The sequence below is a fragment of the Aythya ferina genome (assembly GCF_964211825.1).
Source record: "Aythya ferina genome assembly, chromosome: 25".
Classification (NCBI taxonomy): domain Eukaryota; kingdom Metazoa; phylum Chordata; class Aves; order Anseriformes; family Anatidae; genus Aythya; species Aythya ferina.
In genome coordinates, this window is record NC_140323.1 from 74,917 (window position 1) to 86,924 (window position 12,008).

General features: G+C 41.3%; 1 protein-coding gene and 1 long non-coding RNA gene across 22 annotated transcripts in view; one reads left to right on the forward strand and one right to left on the reverse strand.

Moving 5' to 3' along the window:
• The window catches only part of LOC311423725 (uncharacterized protein), a 126,375-nt gene that overhangs the window by 71,498 nt on the left and 42,869 nt on the right, over positions 1-12,008 (reverse strand). The window lies entirely within an intron of this gene.
• LOC311423775 lies at positions 6,573-8,377 on the forward strand. The gene is made up of 2 exons (XR_014685853.1): positions 6,573-7,535; positions 7,650-8,377. It is a non-coding gene; the product is annotated as an uncharacterized lncRNA (long non-coding RNA).

Below are 12,008 nucleotides of genomic sequence, written 5' to 3' on the forward strand. Positions count from 1 at the left end.
AATATTCCAATTCCATCAATATTCCAATAAGAACATTTGTCTATACAAGAGCAGAGTCTAGATGCATGTATTTTTGAATTGGAATGGCATTTTACAGCTCATTGCTTAAGAGCTATATTAAAGTGATGGGGTTGTAAATGTAAATATACGTATAAAAATAAAAAATCTTCACAAGCCTTGTAATTAAGAAGTAAAAATTCTCTTGAGGTGGTATTTTGACAAGGAGGCATTGACATAGGGGCAAATCTTCTCATGCGTGATAGAAAAAAACACTAAGCCTGTATCTCAACAAGAAGCCCCAAAATAACCATGGGCTCATAATTCCTGTGCTTTGGAGAATACTGATTTCTAGAAGTACATAGTGGAGACTGGGACTCGTGCTGGGTGTTTAAGTCACTGCACACTGGATAAAACTGTACTTTCTCTCACTGTTTCCTTTGGAAGAAGAGCTGCTATCCACTGCAGAAACCATTTCAAAACAAATACCATTAAGGATTTTTAGCCAGGTTTCTTCCAAATTCTAGAGGGCACACTTTTGCCCCTGCCTTTACTCACACACTTATTTTTTTAATGAGAAAAACAGGCCTGACATTTGCTTCCCCAGGCTAAACAGCAAAGGAGAGTAAATCTCTAGAGAAAATGTATTGTCATAAAATACTGCCAATGGAAAATAATAAAATCTAGGTAAGATATGCTTTCTAGTAAGACATTGCCAGTCTGTGACATAGAAGGCAATAGTTCAAAGACGATTCCTGATAATCACTCATATGTCACTTTTCAGCCCCCTCTAGTAGGCGGTTATGGTGTGGGACATCAATATTCCAATAAGAATGTTTTACCCCCTTCAGAACATTATTTTTTGCTATATATGCATGAATAGACAGTTAGCTGAAAGGTCTAGGAGAGGACAGGATCTTGATTGTCCTGTGGCCACACAGGTATCAGATGCTCTAACACAGTAGCAGAACACAGTAAAAGTGGCAACCACCTCCCACTCAACACAGGAGAGATGGAGGAAAAGCTCAGTGTGTGAAAAGCACGGCACTGTGAAGCAGAGAGGAATTTAGAATTGGAGCAGAGTCATGCCTACGTTCTTTGGGAGCCTGAAAGCAATGTACAAAGGTAACAAATCTGTTCTTTACCATACATGACGCAGTGTGACTAGGGAAAAAAAGGAAGCCAATAGTTATCCTGGATTTCTAGGTTTCTGGTGAATGCCATTATTGTACCATTGACATAACAGAACTGCAACTGAAGCAGTGTCTCAGGATTGCATTTGGTAATTCCAAATGTGCAAAACTTGGCATTTCTTCACAGAGCCCTGAAACTTTCTTCTTAAAGCAATCTTGAGTGCTGGCATACCTTCCATAAGCCAGACCACTTAGAGTTCCTCTGCTACACCTTAAAGTATATTCCTGCCTCTAACACCCAATCTGATAACAGACAAACAGATGCCATTGGAAGACCTATTAATTACTATTATAAATCTGGACTTTTATTCTGTTCATTGATGGGGAGAATATTTTATAGTCTGACAGATATTGATGTGATTTATTCCACATTTACCACTTCAGCTGATTTTAATTTTGTACTTCCAAGACTGAAATTAGACTATTGGTTCATAATACGTGACAGTGAAATATGTTGTTACTAACATTTATTGCCTAATAATTAAAAAGGTCCCAAAAGGGAGGATAGAAAAAGCATGAAAAGGACAGTTTGGTGCATTCACACTTGGATCTTGATCCCAGCATTAATTGCAGAATCTAGTATTCCAGACTTAGAGCTACAAAAACCACAATCAGTTTCCATCCCGTAACATGGAACTCATCCTCTCATCACCACTGTTATTACAGTTTTGTTTTGGTGGTGATTTTCAGTTTTGTTTTGATGTGTCTGAAGTCTTACTGGGTATGCAATCATTCCCACTGCTGAGCTGATGCCAAAGACCTGGAATACCAAAAGCTCATTGTAATGCTCAGTCCTGCAAGCAAGTTATTCGTTGTTAGGCCTTGCCCTGATTGCTTTCATTTCAATTGCAATACAGATAGGAAGTTTTGACATTGACAGAGGAAGAGCCTAGTTACAAAATAGTCACGCTTTCTCTAAATAGTTCCTTTCATCCCTTACATAACAATGCTTCTTGATTATCTAATCAAGTGTTCAAATGTGATTAAAGGGAAGCACAATAGATGCTGCACCCTTACAAGCCTTTCTTTAATAAGCAACATCTTTCATTAGAGCAACTAACACCACTGTCAGGGAGCTTGCTTGTAGGGCTTGAAATTGAGAGAGTGGCTTTAAACTAAAAGAGGGGAGACAGATTAGAGGTTAGGAGGAAATTCTTCACTCAGAAGGTGGTGAGGCACTGGAGCAGGTTGACTGGAGAAACTGTGGATGCCCCATCCCTGGAGGTGTTCAAGGCTAGATTGAATGAAGCCCTTGGCAACCTGATCTATTAGGTAGCACCCCTGCCCGTAGCAGGAGGGTTGGAATGAGATGATCTTTAAGGTCCCTTCCAACCTAAGCCATTCTATGATGATTCTGTGACGAAATTACTATGTATTCTTAGCTCTAGAAAAATCAGTTTCTATATTCCTACAAATAGGCTATTCTGGCAAGGCAACTCCAGCATTATAACAATCATTGGACCTGACACACAGTCTTGAATTCCAGCACTCGATCTGTATAACCACTGAAGATTGCACATTAACATTTCAGTAGGACCCTTCATCCAAACTTCTATATAAAACGAAACTAGCAAGAACTAAAGAAGATTCGATGTCACTGCCCACAGTGGAAGAAAATATAGAAGAACTATTATAAAGCAGTTTAAAGAAAGCTATCCAGCAGAACACCTGGAAGCAGCAGTCAGTAGAGGGACTTGAAATTAAGAAAATACAAGACAGAATTATCCCACTTCCAATCTGGCCAGGAGACAGTACTCAGTGGTTTTTCAAAGCGTAAGAGAATTATAAGAGGACCAACATCTCATTGGAAGAATGGATGCGCCTCTGCTTAGATTGGTGTTAAAGAGCAAAACAACTTCATAATGGTTGAAAACAGTGGTGACCTTAGCTGCACATCCTTAATGTTAAGGAGGGAAAAGGCCTGCTGCACCACAACATCTGGGAGAACAAGGAGCGAGAAACAGCCCTGCAGGCACCAAGGGCAGTGTAGGAGGGGGCTCCAGGTGCCAGAGCAGAAGTTCCCCTGGACCATGGTGAAGCAAGCTTTCCCCCTGCAGTGCATAGGGTAACGCAGCAGAGCAGATCTCCATGCCACAGCCTGTGGAGGAGCCTACGTTGGAGCAGGCAGATCTGGCCTGAAGGAGGCTGCAGCCCATAGAGAGAGTCCACATGGTACAGACCTATAGTGGAGCAGTTCTTGAAGAGCTGCTGCCTGTGGGAAGCCCAAGCAGGACCAGTTTCTGAAGGATGGCATCCTGTGGGAGGGACCCCACACTGGAGCAGTGGCAGAGAGGGACCATGAAGGAGCAGCAGAGACAAAGCACTAGGGACTAGTGACCTGCTACGGCACTTAGATGTGCACAAGTCGATGGGGCCGGATGGGATCCACCCAAGGGTACTGAGGGAACTGGCAGAGGAGCTGGCCAAGCCACTGTCCATCATTTATCAACAGTCCTGGCTATCGGGGGAGGTCCCAATCGACTGGTGGCTAGCAAACGTGACGCCCATCTACAAGAAGGGCCGGAGGGCAGACCCGGGAAACTACAGGCCTGTCAGTTTGACCTCAGTGCCAGGAAAGCTCATGGAGCAGATCCTCCTGAGAGTCATCATGCAGCACTTGCAGGGGAAGCAGGCGATCAGGCCCAGTCAGCATGGCTTTATGAAAGGCAGGTCATGCCTGACGAACCTGATCTCCTTCTATGACAGAGTGACGCGCTGGGTGGATGAGGGAAAGGCTGTGGATGTGGTCTACCTTGACTTCAGCAAGGCTTTTGACACCGTCTCCCACAGCATTCTCCTCAAGAAACTGGCTGCTCTTGGCTTGGACTGGCGCACGCTTCGTTGGGTTAGAAACTGGCTGGATAGCCGGGCCCAAAGAGTCGTGGTGAATGGAGCCAAGTCCAGTTGGAGGCCAGTCACTAGTGGCGTCCCCCAGGGCTCGGTGCTGGGGCCGGTCCTCTTTAATATCTTCATCGATGATCTGGACGAGGGCATCGAGTGCACCCTCAGTAAGTTCGCAGATGACACCAAGTTAGGTGCGTGTGTCGATCTGCTTGAGGGTAGGAAAGCTCTGCAGGAGGATCTGGATAGGCTGCACCGATGGGCTGAGGTCAAGTGCATGAAGTTTAACAAGGCCAAGTGCCGGGTCCTGCACCTGGGGCGCAATAACCCCAAGCAGAGCTACAGGCTGGGAGAGGAATGGTTGGAAAGCTGCCAGGCAGAGAAGGACCTGGGAGTGATGGTTGATAGTCGGCTGAATATGAGCCAGCAGTGTGCTCAGGTGGCCAAGAAGGCCAACGGCATCCTGGCTTGTATCAGGAACAGTGTGACCAGCAGGGCTAGGGAGGTGATCGTCCCCCTGTACTCAGCTCTGGTGAGGCCGCACCTCGAGTACTGTGTTCAGTTTTGGGCCCCTCGCTACAAGAAGGACATGGAGGTGCTTGAGCGGGTGCAGAGAAGGGCGACAAAGCTGGTGAGGGGCCTGAAGAACAAGTCCTACGAGGAGCGGCTGAGGGAGCTGGGCTTGTTCAGCCTGGAGAAGAGGAGGCTCAGGGGCGACCTTATCGCTCTTTTTAGGTACCTCAAGGGAGGCTGTAGCGAGGTGGGGGTTGGCCTGTTCTCCCACGTGCCTGGTGACAGGACGAGGGGGAATGGGCTTAAGTTGAGCCAGGGGAGTTTTAGGCTAGATGTTAGGAAGAACTTCTTCACTGAAAGGGTTGTGAGGCATTGGAACAGGCTGCCCAGGGAAGTGGTGGAGTCACCATCCCTGGAAGTCTTCAAAAGACGCTTAGATGTAGAGCTTAGGGATATGGTTTAGTGGAGGGCTGTTAGCGTTAGGTTGGAGGTTGGACTCGATGACCTTGAGGTCTCTTCCAACCTAGAAAATTCTGTGATTCTGTGATTCTGTGACTGACCACAGCCCCCATTCCCCTATGCTGCTCAGGGGGAGAACACAGAAGAAGGCAAATGGGGGGAAAGTGCCTTTAGTTTGCTGTTAGTTTCTCACTGCTCTAGCTTGTTAGCAATAGGTAATAAATTATAGTAATCTACCTATGCTGAGTCTGTTTTGCCCATGATGATAATTATTGAGTGATCTCCCTGTCCCTATTTCAACCCTTGTATTTTCTCCCCCTTTCCCTTTTAGGAGGGGGAGTGAGAAAGCAGTTGTGCTGGAGCTCAGCTGCCCAGCTGGGTAAAACCACTACAACCTTTGATCAGGAAAGTCATCATTTTGCTACCTGTTGTTCATGTGATGGGGACGCTACATTCTCAATACAATTACAGTCACCAGGATGGGGCACGAGGTTCTTTTGCTATGTTTGTACTGAACTGTTCTAGAAAACAATTCTCTTGCTTTACACCAAAAGAAGAAAAAATCCCCTCAAAAACGTCCACACCTAAAACAGTTAAATGGATTACTACTACAAATGCATATAGATTTTTCTTTTAAAGAATTACTTTTAAATAATATACTACCTGCCAGAATCAGAGCACAAAATCCACCATATTTCTTTTTCAAACTTATCACTCACCTAGTGTTGATTCACAAAAAGGCCAGCAGCATCCTGCTTTGTATCAGAAATAGCGTGGCCAGCAGGACTAGAGAAGTGATCGTCCCCCTGTACTTAGCTCTGGTGATGCTGCACCTCACAAACAGTGCTCAGTTTGGGGCCCATCACTACAAAAGAGACATCGAGGTGCAGGAGCATGTCCAAAGGAGGGCAACAAAGCTAGTAAGGGTCCGAAGAATAAGCATTATGAAGAACAGCTGAGGGAGCTATGGTTGTTTACCCTGGAGAAAAGGAGGCTCAGAAGAGACCTTAATGCACTCTACAATTAACTTAAAGGAGCCTATAGCAAGGTGGGGATTGGTTTCTTCTCCCAAGCAACAATGATAGGTCAAAGAGGAAATGGCCTCAAGTTGTGCCAGGGGAGGTTTAGGTTGGTTATTAGGAAAGATTTCTTCACTGAAAGGGTTGTGAAGCATTGGAACAGGCTGCACAGGGAAGTGGTTGAGTCACCATCTCTGGAGGTATTCAAAAAACATGCAGATGTAGAGCTTAGTGACATGGTTTAACGGTGGACTTGGCAGTACTAGATTAAAGGTTGGACTAGATGATCTTAGATGTCTTTTCCAACTTAAATGAGTCTACGATGCACAGGAAAAAATTAGGTGGCAGAAAGTGTTCATGTCAGTGTATCATCCATGTATGACTGCTTTAGTTAAAGGTTCTTCACGCAGACTGGAATTCAAGCTTCTGAAAACATGCACACTGTGAGTCTTTAGACAGCATGGGATGGTATTTTACAGGAGAATAGACTGCACTAAACTCTAAGGGGGGGTGGGGGTGGGGTAGGAATGACCAGTTGAATAGGTAAACAATGAAAAAGTGTCTTCAAGTCACTAGACAATGTTCATTACTCCAAACCTAGAACTGTAAGACCCAAGTTGTTATTCAATTTTCCCACACCAAGTTAGCAATACTTTTCAGGAAGTTGTGAAAAACAACTTCCTATTAAGACAATCAAAAACTGACCAGGAAAAAAATTATAGGAATTTATCAACAGCTTTTTTGTTAACTGACACTGATTATAAGAAATGTTAGCCATAAATATAATTAACAAAGTTAAAACAGTAAAACTAGAGGCTTAGATTAAAAAACATTATGAACCAGAACAGCTATAAGTAATTAGGTCAGATGAAGAATTGATGGTGACAAGAATGTGAAAAATGTGTCAGTCTATTGTCCTCCACTAGTTCCTAGCTTATAAAACAAAAAAATAAAATAATAAAATAAAAATAAAAATAAAAACACACAGAAAAGAGCAAAGAGGAGATTTTAGTATGTTAGTAATAAATTTTGGTAATGAATAACATAGGAAAGGCAGTATTTAATGGGAAAATGCTCTTCTAAACTGGGACTCTTTATTGACTAATGATGGAAGTCCAGTTCACTCAACCTAGAAAGTCAAGTTCTCTTTCAAAGTGTGCTCCCAAAGCAGATTACTGAAGCAAAATACAGAAAATTTTGCAAGGGCTATTGTTATCCTGAAAAAACATTATGAAAAAACATTTTTCATATGTCTGAAGCAAGTTAATAGATAAGCTACACTTAGAACATTTGCACACTAACACCATTTTCAACAGTTATCTAATATGCATCTCTTGCCACCCAATTTGCCAACAGCAGTACTCAAATTACTACATGCTAATGTATCACTGAACTGCAAAAGCTGTTCAAGAAAACAGAAAAAAAGCAGCAAGATTTTGCCACAAGACTGCTAGCTACCAGCTGATGCAGGAAAGCCATCTATAACAGATAATATCATCTTCTTACTTGCCAGGTAAGTATGACTAATTACTGACACACGAAGAAAAAAAAATGTTTCATTTACTTGCAAGTAAACTTGGCACAATTCTGCTGAAGTCTTCATGCTTCCTCCTTGTTTTCTGCACAGGAAGGAAAACCATGTGAAGAAAGTTCTGAAAAATCTTAAAGGCTTTCTGCTATGTTGTAAGTTGGATCAGTTATTCTGATTACAATTTCCAGAGTCAGCACAAGGAGAATGGCACTATAAAAATTAAGGCCAGCCATTCCAGGAGTAGCAGACTGCTGTATAAGCTCAGGGCTACTGACAAATGCACAAATTTCAATCTAATTAAGATACATCTTCCTGAAATTAGAAGATTGTGTCACCAACAACATTAAATTATAATCAACCTAGAAACGGAGGACAGAAGCAACACTCCAGAGTGTTCAAAGGGGCCCAAGGAGTTATGAGACCTCCTTGTTCATTTTCTCTGGTCGTTTGAGAGAAAAAAAAAAATGCTAAATACAACTCTTTGCAAGACCGATCCTTTTCAAGTATCTTGTAGATACAAGATACTAGATACAAAGGTGACTGTATAAAAAGTAAACAATGATTTACATTGTGGGGTGGTTTTTTGTTGTTGTTGTTTATTTTGAGATAGGACTGAAAATGAGGGAAAAAGATGTATACACATGGCATTTATTTTACTCTTTACGGTTTCCTATCTGCATTTTTCACATAGGTACTATGTCTCAATCACTGTAATGCCCTGAAATACTTTTTCAAAGAATATGCAAATTTCTGAAAAGGCTGTTTGTTGATTTGTTTGTGTTGTTGTTTGTTATAAGAAATAAAGTAATTATGAGCATCGAAAATGTTTCTGGGCTGACTCCAGTTGCTTTCCTGGCATTTTTTCCCATGACATTCTACCAGGGGTTGTTCAAACAAGAAAAACGTAGTTCTGTGGTTTACTCATACCAAAAAAAAAAAAAAAAAAAAAAAAAAAAGGGAGCTCTGGTACTTTTTTAGAACATATTACTAGCAGGGTTCAAGAGTACCCTCTCCTCTGTCATGTGACTCTGTCTGTTCATAAACATTGCTCTGACCAATGGGTGCAAATTTAGATACTTCTCAGAATGATTTGTTGCCTTCTCACAACAGTTGCAATCCCAGACTGGATTGGATCCAGTGGGAAAATGTTTAGACAAAGTACTGCACTAATCAACACTCCTGAGGTGTGTGCCTGTGGTATGCCTGTAACAGAAAGTTTACAAGAAGACATTAAAAAAAATACATCGTGCTATGACTGCATTTTGCAGAGTGAATGGTCTATTCACTGGAAGTAACGCTCCAAAGGGACTTCAGCAAGAACTGAGCATCATGCAAACATGCAGTCATGATCACGATCTCTAACACTAGCCATTTGGTTCAGCTCTGTTTAACCCAAATATCATGACAGTCCTGAAACAGAAAACAAAGAATAAGGAGGTACATGTGGACACTAGAACAGGAAGCTTTCACTTAACCTGCTTCTCAGAACATTCTTCCTCCTGACCCTTTAGATTTTGACTTTCAAGAGCCCTTAGGAAATACTTAGCTAAAAAGATTGTACTCCTCATTCAGTGCTCAAACAGGAGATGTAAGCATGTAGGGACTGGAAGTCGGAAAGAGCAAATACAGCATGAGATTGGAAGCATCTCTGCTGTGCTGCACTAGACAGAGCATCACCAGCAGGCTGAGGGAAGTGACTGTTGCCCAATATACAATGGTTTCTACAGCGAAGAAAAAAAGATGAAGAGACAAGCTGTTGTGGTCAAGACCACCACAAGGAAGTACCAAGAGTACAGGGCCACTATTACTAGGTAAAAGGGAACTCAGTGAGTGAATTGATTTGGATGCCAGGCATACCCATTCTGTCATCCAAATACTTTCATAACCACAAACATTTCCATCTGTGCTCACATTTCACTTCCAGATTGAGATTTGCTTTCTGTTCACTGCAGAGTTATGCTGGAACAGCTACTGTACAGCTACATCCCTTTTTCGCATTCTCAGGAATCACACAGCATATAGGCTGGGGAGAAGAGAATTTATTTCCATCCCAACTTAAAAATCTGTAGTGATACTAATAGGCTCCCTTGGTGTCTTCTCAGGTACATCAGAAAGACTTAGGTCTGATACCCAGCTTAGGCCACAAGTTGTTCCACTGTGAACAGACAGAAAACAAAATGGTAAAATGCTTTTACTGAAGTATGTCTGCCAACAAGAACCAATGAGACAGCAAATGCAGAACACAACTTCCTTAGCTACAATTCAGCTCCTTAGAGACTTTGCCTTCCTAATTTCCAGTACTTAAACCTAGCCTGCTGCATTTCTTCTCACCAACTAGTCTAGAACAACACTTCCAAACATTGTTTTTTTTTTTTCCTGCCCCCTTTTGGTTTTCTCTTTCTTATTGCCACAGAGTGGTTTGGAATCATCCTACGTGCATAGATGACACTTCAGTGAACATACCTCTGTAACACTTCTCCCTCAGAACATTTCTACCCTCAAAGGCATTTTTGCCTTTGCCTTCAGTTTGCCCAAAGACTACTTTGCCAGTTGCATAGTGTTGAACCTTGGTGTACCTACCACAGGTGTTGTAGCCCCTTCATCAGTTTTATCAATTTTCAGTCTTCCTGTTCCAAATTGCTCTGAACAGCAAAGTTGCTATATGCACACATTCACATAACACAGAAATAATAATTTATGTCTGAAAGCTTGACACACACGTGGTTAGAAGTTCATTAAAAATATATTCTTATAGTCCCCTTGTGATAGTATGTTTATGAATATCCTTTCTGCCTCAGAAGACACCATTATTGAGCTTTTCCTCATACTCTGTTTACTGGAATGTTACCAAAAGCCCTTTAGAAACCATAAAACATGAGAAACTGAAATATGAAATAATCTGGAGAAACCTCCTTATCTGCCACTGACCACGGATAATCCTAATTCAGTATTTTTGTTAAATTATTGTTAGATGCAGTGCTAACTGCTATTTTCATTCCTATTTTTGCCATGAATGAACAAAATGTTCTTCATAAGCCAGAAGCTATTCAATAGTGAAAGATAAAAAGCCAGAGTATGTAGGAATGAGTTATTAGTTCTCAAAATGTATGTCCTTCATTTTATGTTTATTCTCAGTGTTTAAATTCACTTTGTTTCTAAATCAGAGGTCAAACTGAAACGTCTCATATTTATTTTCTCAGTGTGATAGAATAAGCAGAATGGCATGGCATTTCTCCATGATAAATCATGTTAACTTATGTTACAAACAATGGTGTAGACTTTATCTGAGGTGTATTTTGAAACAGTAACAGTATACAGCTGAGACCACTTTTCTCAAGAACTAGGAAGCTGATGATGATGGTGCCTTTGTACACAATCCAGCCCTAGAAAGAGGTGCTGAACTTAAAGATCCATGGGAACAATGGTTGATTTTATGGCTGTGGGAGAAGGAGTTAAAAGAAAACCAAGACAAAAAATAGAGGACATTTGAGCAAATAGCAGCGAAACCAATAATCTTGTTAAGCTTGCCAAAAACAATTTATTCCCCTTTTAGACCCTAAAAAGGATTTCGGTATTACTATTAAAGTATCTAAGCCTCTGTTTAGCCTCTTCCTTTTGCATAAATTTAAGAGAGGAAGTTATGCTCTTTCACAAGAAAAGAATGAACAAGGAATCAAATAAACATTTCAGCATCTTGTATTGGACCACACTATCCAAACTGCCAGCTCTAAAATGAGCTATACTGGAGGAGAAAAAATGCCCTCAGCATACTGTGCCAGCTCTGACCACACAGAGAATGTCTCTGCATAGCCAACAATATTCTCACTGTCAAAGAGTACAAGTGAACGTGAGAGGATTTTTACACCGAGGTCTTGAGGCTGGTTAGTATGACTTGGCAATATCCTTATGGGCTATTTTTATACCCCTAGATAAGTAACATGTAAAAACTGTAAAAGCTCAATGGCTACTTAAAAGAATTAACTCAGGCAGTTAGTTCCACTAATACATCTCACTTATTCTACATTGGATGAAAGGACCATGAATATAAATCAACTTCCAGAGCATTACATATTTTTTCTCCTTTTTCAAAGAAACGTACATTTTTAATATACTCACCACCTTAAAGGTGTTTTTTTCTTCATTACACTCTTGAAAACAAATATCCACTCATGATAATACCAAGAGGTGGTTTTATTCATCCACTCAAACATATTCCAGCACAACTGAGGACCCCATTTTATATAAACTGGGCACCATGAGATGCATATGCACCATGTCTACACATTTGATGTACTCAAAAACAATATCTTTTCCTGAGAAAAATGCAATTGCTTGAAGTTAGGTAATATCCGTAGCAGAAAGAAAATAGAAATATAATTCTGATTTAACTGACAGAAGAATCCTCTGTGATACTTCCATGCTGCCCATAGTGCCAATGCAATTTAAGTTTTGGGT